The sequence below is a fragment of the Ictalurus furcatus genome, chromosome 20 (genome assembly GCF_023375685.1).
Source record: "Ictalurus furcatus strain D&B chromosome 20, Billie_1.0, whole genome shotgun sequence".
In the NCBI taxonomy this organism is placed as follows: domain Eukaryota; kingdom Metazoa; phylum Chordata; class Actinopteri; order Siluriformes; family Ictaluridae; genus Ictalurus; species Ictalurus furcatus.
This window is the reverse complement of record NC_071274.1, coordinates 20,029,005-20,037,160: the sequence shown is the minus strand read 5'-3', so window position 1 is coordinate 20,037,160 and position 8,156 is coordinate 20,029,005. Positions and strand designations below refer to the sequence as shown.

The window sequence follows — 8,156 nt, the reverse complement described above, 5'->3', positions numbered from 1 at the left end:
AGGACTTTTCTCAAGTGCCTACAAATGGTAGGACAGAAGAACGCTACCCATCTTAACACAACCATTATTGGCCTGCTACTATGTTCTTGCCCTCCATTTTTAAAGTTAACCAATTCATTATTGAAGTATTCCACTGCCATTTCTCACTCACAAGAGGAGTGGGGCCTACCAGGGCTATCATCTAACATAATTCCAGAGCACTTGAGGCTGAATAGATCTAAAGATGGAATCCCTTTGCTGAGTGAACGCTTCAGTCTTACCAGGAGTGGGGCTTGAACCCACGAGGACATTTGTCCATTGGATCTTAAGTCCAACACCTTAACCACTCGGCCATCCTGGTTCTTGTGTCGTGTGTTTCGAAATGGTCTTTTACTGGCTTACTTAATAAGACTTACTTAAAGCATTTTGCAGCACTTCTAGTCAATTTTAGGACACGGTTTATAAAAAAAAAATAGCTTCTATTATGTGGCTATTAGCTGCTCCTGGAACATCTATAGGCAGAGAATCAGAGACAGGCCAAGCAGATTCAACATTACACACACTGTCTCAGACTAGCTAAATCCCAATATTCCATGTCAGAAATGGAATTTCACTTATACAAATGTTTGCTTATTATATTTGACATTTGTGTCAAATATAAATGTGTGATATATTGGACAGTGTGAAGCACCACTGCCTCATGGCTCTAGGGTTTGATCCTGAACATAGGGTGGGGTGGAGTTTTGCATGTTCTCCTAGTTTCCTCCAGGTGCACTGGTCTCTGATCTCAGGTTTCCTCCCACCTCACCAAAACATGAGGGGGGGGGGGGGGGACAGCTGTACTAAATTGCCCCTAGGAGTGAATGTGTATACATGGTGCCCTGCAATGGACTGGAGTCGCATCCCTTTAGGGCAGGGGTAGGCAATCTTATCCAGAGAGGCCCGGTGTGGGTGCAGGTTTTCATTCCAACCAAGCAGGAGGCACACCTGATTCCACCTGTTTAATCAGTTGATCTTGGCTTTCAATAGATTCAGGTGTGGCTTCTGCTTGGTTGAATGAAAACCTGCACCCACACCGGCCCTTTCCGGTTAAGATTGCCCACCCCTGCTTTAGGGTGTATTCAAACTTTGCACCCAATATTCCTGGGATAGGGTCTGGATCCACCACAACCCAGGACAAAGCAATTACTGAAGATGAATGAATGAAAAATGTACAAAGGGTAGTAAGTTCTTCGGTACCAGGATGGCCGAGTGGTTAAGGCGTTGGCCTTAAGATCCAATGGATAAGTTTCCTCGTGGGTTCAAACCCCACTCCTGGTAGGGTCTGACTTTTAGGTTGTCATGGTTAAAAGGTGTGCCATTGTCCTGCAACTCCAAGACCCTGGTAAATGTTGCCATGTGTTTCTGTTTGTGTGTAAGATACAGCAAGGAAAAAAAACATGAAGTAAAACAATGGACAATAAAGAAGATTGTTTGCATACATATAGTGCACGTGACACTCTGTGCCAGGAAAACAGTATGTGCTATCACTGAAATGAAAACTATTTCCTACACTAAATGAAATACAGGACAACTCACTTGGGGGTCTACCTTAACCAAGAGCATTTGATGGCGAGGAGTTCTTGCTCAAGTGTTAAACAATGGTTGGATGATACAATGACAATACCAGGACCTTTGCACAGTGTGAAAGAGGCTTGCTCAAGGACCAAACAAGAGTGAGATAGAATAATTGTCCAATGGGTCTTAAGTTCAATGCCCTAATCACTCTCACATCATACCAGGTGTCTTAAGGGTAGGGAGAACTACATCTTGTGCATGGCAGATGGTCCTGATGACTAACAATTCCCTGATCTTCCTTGATGGGGCCTTGGAATTGTAAGGCAGGTTTCTTCGATCTTATCCACAAAGGGCGAGTGTGGCTGCAGGCTTTGATTCCAACAAAGCAGGATCCACACCTGATTTCACTGGTTTAATCAGTTAATCTCCAATCAACTATCAACTCCAATCAACATCTACCCTTGCCTCCAATTTGGCTGTAATGAAAGCCTCCAGCCACACTAGCCCTTTGAGGATAAGATTGAAGTCCCCTGTTGTAAGGCAAGACAATGACACCCCTTTGAACCATGACAAACTAAAACCTAGATCCTACCCAGACTGGGCTTTGAACACATAAGAATATTCATCCATTGGCATCTGAATCCACTACCTTAACCACTCAGTCAGCCTGGTTCTTCATGCAGACAAGCCAGCACCCATACCCCTGAGGTTAGTGGCCCGTTCATGCATTTTTCATTCGTTCATTCATCTCCAGTAACCACTTTATCCTGGACATGGTCATAGCATATCCAGAGTCTGTCCCAGGAACACAGTGCAATTCAGCACTACATCCTAGATGGGACTCTGCTCCATCACAGGGCACCACGTTGTGCATTTTTTGCATCTACTGATATATACTGAGGTCACAGATACACTAATCTCACTGGAGTGCTATTTTGGTAGTCTACCCAAAGTACAAGTGTGTAATTTAGGACAACATTTATTGGGAACCATTCATTAACGAAGACTATTGAAGGACATTTGAACATCTGCAAAACCCCAGAGGCTACTTAGCACAGCGTTTAAATCCTTTGCTTCGACAACCTCTAAACTCCGAACTTCTGATAATGAACATCCTCACCCACTGCATTTTGTATGTACTTCCTAAAGTAACACAGATCTTATTCGTTTAATAAAGATCTAATTATACGCTTGTACAAGATTTATTCTCTATGAAGTAGTCTTAATTTGTAAAGACATGTCTTGCAACATAGATCTTGTGGGTGAAAATTGCAATATTAGCAGTGATAATGCACAATTAAGACAGTTTTTAGTGTTCTGTGAACGATTGAGCATGAATTCACCTCAATTCACACACAGTCTAATATATTTAAATAGCGTTCCCATATATATAGCTAAACACCGACAGCTCTTAATACCAAACTGCCAAAGCTGCATGACACTACCTAGAGCCTAAATGTCTAATATGGACAATTAAGTCTAATAAGATATGAATTTATTATTAATTCATGCTCAGCACTTAGTTGGGTTGTGTATGTTATCACAACTAATAATGCAATTATTAATCATTTTTGTACATAACAGATTTCCAGTTATGTAGCAGTCCAGGTGTTGGTGAATAGTGAATAAACCATTTACATGTCCCTTAACCATTTCACGCACACTGTGTCAATTTAAGGCTCTTTTTAGTTTTTCAGACCAGTTCTGCTCTCTGGGCCAGCCTGGACCATCCTGGTGCCCTGCTTCTGGAATATTCTACTGCCGTTTCTCACTCACAAGAGGATCTCATCCGGACTCACCAATTATCTACCATAATTCCAGATAAATTGATTATGAATCTGTCTAAAGGAAGATTCCCTCTTCTGAGCCATCCTGAGAGTGTAAGCTACAGTCTTACCAGGAGTGGGGTTTGAACCCACGAGGACATTTGTCCATTAGAGCTTAAGTCCAACGCCTTAACCACTCGGCCATCCTGGTGCTTCTAAGTGTTGGAACATGCGCGTTTACATTCTGTACACATTTTGTACACACAAGCGTGAATGTGTATGTGATTGTGCCCTGCGATGGACTGGCACCCTGTCCAGGGTGTACCCCGCCTTGTGCCCGATGCTCCCTGGGATAGGCTCCAGGTTCCCCGTGACCCTGAAAAGGATGAAGCAGTATAGAAGATGGATGGATGGATGGATGGATGGAAGTACACACAAGCATTTTTTTTTTTTAAAGCAAAAGGTCGTCACACCAAATATTGCCCTTGTTTCATTTATTACTGTTCACCGCTATTATTATTTTTTGAAAGAAGAAACACTTAATTTCATCATGTTTGAAGGCATCTTTTCTCTACAGCATTTCTTTGCATGTTCCTAAAAGTTTTGCACAGTACTCTATAAATTACGTTTGACCTATTTATTGGTACCATAACACTTTTTAATTTCTGAATCTTCCACTCTGATATCACCTTTTCAGTCAAATGTGATAGATTCGATTTACATTGTCTTGATTTACAGGCCTTGCTTTTGAGTTTTAGATACAAGAACTCAATAATGAATATAATAACTATGATAATGATGATGTGTTGGTGAGCTTTCCATCATTATGACAAACAAACACGCAAATAAATAATATCAGAAGACCAACTTTGGGTTTTTTTTTTAAACCTCCAAAATCAGATGTATCAAGCATTGTGACAATTGTGTATATATTAAGAATATTGCTCTATTTTTCTGGAGGAAATGGTAATTTCTATCATTTTGATCAGATATTTTGGGTTAGACCTGCATGACCTGATACCGACATCTAATCGTCACAATAACCAGCTCTATGTGTTGCTCCTGGGATAGCAGTGGGCCTGACCCGTTCTGCTTTCCTGGCCGGCCTGGACCGTCCTGGTGCCCTGCTTCTGTAGTTCTCGTCGCTGGAAGGCCAGACTGCAGTTGCGGTGACGGTTTTGGACTACAATTGCACAGACTTTGTGCTCAGGTCTCCATCGGTGGACAGTCCACAACGTCAGCGGAATAGACTTCCTGTTGAGACAGTGGTGAATTTCCTGTTTGCACTCTTTGTTTTATCGTATAGCACACAGGATTTACTTATTCATAACCGCACTATCCGTTGTTACCCAGATGAGCACGGGTTCCCTTCTGAGTCTGGTTCCTCTAAAGGTTTCTTCCTCAAATCATCTCAGGGAGTTTTTTTTTTCCGCCAGGGCGCCACCGTCACCTCTGGCTTGCTCCTTATGGCTCCAAATGGCTCAATTTAAATTTTAGATTTGAAATTATATATTTCTGTAAAGCTACTTTGTGACAAAATCCATTGTGAACTTCACTACACAAATAAAACTGAACTGAATTGAACCTGAGTGTTAACAACTTTTGTTTATAAACACGTGGTGTTCATGCCCGAGGACTATCCATGCTCTTCTTAATATGTGTTATTTTGGAAAAAAAAAAAGTCAACAATTCAACAATAAGACAATTTATTAACTAAACATATGACAATTTATCATCTCAGGAATCTGGACATGTTTTTAATTCATTTATTCATGACATGTTTAAGGTAACTCCTATATTAATATATTCCATAGATATAAATGTTGGATTCAATTCAACGTCCAATGTTTGGAGACTTTGGATTTGGATTTGATAGTGTAGCATCCGGGTATTTGTCCCCCCCAATCGTCTGATGAATACTGCGGTGTTGGATAATATCTTACAGGGAGGATCTTTTAGTCGACTAGTCTAGTTCTGGTGCTTTAGGACACCGTTTATATCAAATCCAGGAAAGACTAGAAGGCAAACAGTAAGCTAGAGCATGCTCTTTGCCTAGCTCTGCCCCGCAGTGACTGTGCGCGTGTGTGCGCGTGTGTGCGCAAACCGCACGCATGACTCGCGCGTTCTCCCGGGTACCACAATCAGACCCCAAAGCGAAAAGAGGGATCGCAGGCGTCCCAGCAGTGCCCGAGATGGTGAGTACAACCTTCATTTAAAAAAAAAAAACAAACAACAACAACAACCTTTAATCCATTCGAGCATGCAAAAATACCTGGGTACGAATTTGAGTTCGAGCTCGAGCGTGTTCGGTGGCGTTAATATGACTAAGAGAGAGATAAAGCGCAAGGGCGCGAGCGGTGCATTGCATGGCACGCTGTGGAGTATCTGAAGAACGGTTCACAGTGCAGTTTAATTCACCATGCATTTTTGTTTTCATTTATTTAATGCGCGAGCTGCAGTGCTTCTGTTACTCCCATCCCAGCATATAGAGGAATTAAGACTGTTCTGTTCAGATAAGGTCTGAACAGAATAATGCACAAGAACGTAGGGAGGAAATGGAGTTGGTGGGGGGGAGAAGGCTCCCAATGCACGTGCAACCTACTTCTTGTCTTTGTGCATGCATGCAAAAATGTATTTTTTTTATAGGTTTAGAAATGTTGCTTTAAAAAAAAAAAAAAAAAAAAAAAAAGATTTAAATGTAGAGATGTATGTAGAAATGTAGAGCTAATCCTTAGTGCACATCTGAAAGCCAGCCAGTCAACCAGGGTTACAAATACATCAACTAACAGCAAAGTATAGCATATATTCTATCATCATCATCATGATCATGATCATCATCATCACCTTCTTCATCTTCTGTGGCTGAACTATAGTTCCTGTCTAGACCGCAATGGCACATTGATGCAACAGTGAGTCACCACACAAGGCTCATAATATAGCACCTAAAAATCAGAAGAAAAGGTTCTCGCCGCTCGAAATCCTCCTCATTCCTCTGCTGATTTATAGCTTTATACAAACACACTAACTTTTTTTTTTTTTTTTTTTTTTTAAAGATTTTTTTTTTTCAAACAAGGCAGCTCGTGTAGAAAGGTGACATGTATCAGTAATTTCTCATCACTAGATAAAAAGAATACATGGTGTGTGTGTGTGTGTGTGTGTGTGTGTGTGTGTGTGTGTGGCAGGGGAGGTTGAGGAAAATGAAGCTGTTGTTTGTTGCATAGAATTATTGGAATTGTGTGTTTTTTGTTTTCATTAAAGCTGGCTTGTATCAGTATAAAACAGGGACTGCAGTGAGCTGAGGGAGTGTGAAAAATAACATGGTCTGGTATGAGTGAGTGAGTGAGTGAGTGAACGAATAGAAAGATGATCCAATGAATGAAGGAATGAATGAATGAATGAACAGAAACAAACCAATGCATGAATGGATGGATGAGTTGATGGATGAATGACTGAATGAATGGCTAGCTCAATGAATGAATGAATGAATGAACAGAAACAAACCAATGCATGAATGGATGGGTTGATGAATGAATGGATAGATCAATGAATGAATGAATGAATGGAAAGATAAATGAAAGACAGAATGAATGCTTGAATAAATAAATGGAAGGATTTGACAATTGATGGATGGATGGATGGATGGACCTATGAGGGAATGGAAGGATGTATGAGTGAATGAATGTATGAATTTCTGAATAGATGGATGGATGGATGGATGAATCGGTGAATGAATGGAAGGATGTATGAATGAACGAATGAATGAACGAATAATCTGTTTGATAGGTGAAGGGGCGGATGACTGAATGGATGAATGAACGGATTAGCAAATGAACAAACAAATAAATGGATGAATTGTTGGATGGATGGATGGATGGATGAATGAACGAATTAACAAACAAACAGGCAAATGAATGGATGAATGCGTGAATTGTTGGATGGTTAGTTGAATAAAAGAATGAACGATTGGGTGGATGACTGGATGAAGGAGTGAACAAATGAACAAACAAACACGTAAATGAATGGATGAATGGATGAATGAATTGGTGTATGGTTTGATGAATAAATGGATGAATTGGCAGATGATTGGGTGTATGATGGAATGAATGGATGGATTAACGAATGAACCAGCAAATTAACAGATGAAAAATGATTGAATGACCCATGTTTCCATCCAGTGTGTAATTAAATCAGCTACTAGCTCAGGTCTCAGTAGTCCAGGATATGTGGGACACTTCATGACATCATTGCCATGACCCCCTCAGCCATCTGTTGTGTAGGACAGAAGTTCAACATTGTGATGAGGTCATGATCAGAAACTCCAGAAAGCTTAAAGTGTAAATCCACAAGACTGTGAAAAGTAAAACTGAGCTCCTGTTATAGGTGTCTGAAGAAGAACGGAAGAGGAATCAGTTACTTAATAAAAGGAAGGACAAATGAAGGTTCAATTCCAATTCATTCATAAACTGGAGAATAGCATCTTACCAAATGAAGACGGATAGATAAAAGACTAAAAAAAAAAAACACCAAAAAACCACCACACACACTCCTTACACACAGAGCTCATATTTTGGAGAGTTTTTTGGAGGGAAAAAAAAAAGTGTTTTAGTTGGCAGATTGATAAAACACATAATTCATATGAATCCTATTAAGCAAGAGGAGCTTCATCTGTGGTTTTATTTTTATATCTGAACAATTGATCTGAAACAACCTTTTTTTTTTTTTTTTTTTTTTAAATACAAAATGCCTCTTGATAATTCTTGAATTTGCTCATGACCTCATGTTGCTGAAGCAGCTGCTGGAGGACGATGAGCTCTATTTTAGGAGTTGCATTTCAACTGTAATTAGTAGTTTCTA

General features: G+C 40.3%; 3 non-coding genes across 3 annotated transcripts; 1 reads left to right on the top strand and 2 right to left on the bottom strand.

The window, feature by feature from the left end:
* Window positions 1–257: 257 nt before the first annotated feature.
* Window positions 258–340, bottom strand: trnal-uaa (transfer RNA leucine (anticodon UAA)). The gene has a single exon. It is a non-coding gene; the product is annotated as a tRNA-Leu (tRNA).
* Window positions 341–1,216: 876 nt separating this feature from the next.
* Window positions 1,217–1,299, top strand: trnal-uaa (transfer RNA leucine (anticodon UAA)). Its single transcript has one exon. It is a non-coding gene; the product is annotated as a tRNA-Leu (tRNA).
* A 2,131-nt stretch (window positions 1,300–3,430) lies between these two features.
* trnal-uaa (transfer RNA leucine (anticodon UAA)) lies at window positions 3,431–3,513 on the bottom strand. Its single transcript has one exon. It is a non-coding gene; the product is annotated as a tRNA-Leu (tRNA).
* Between the last annotated feature and the right edge of the window lie 4,643 nt (window positions 3,514–8,156).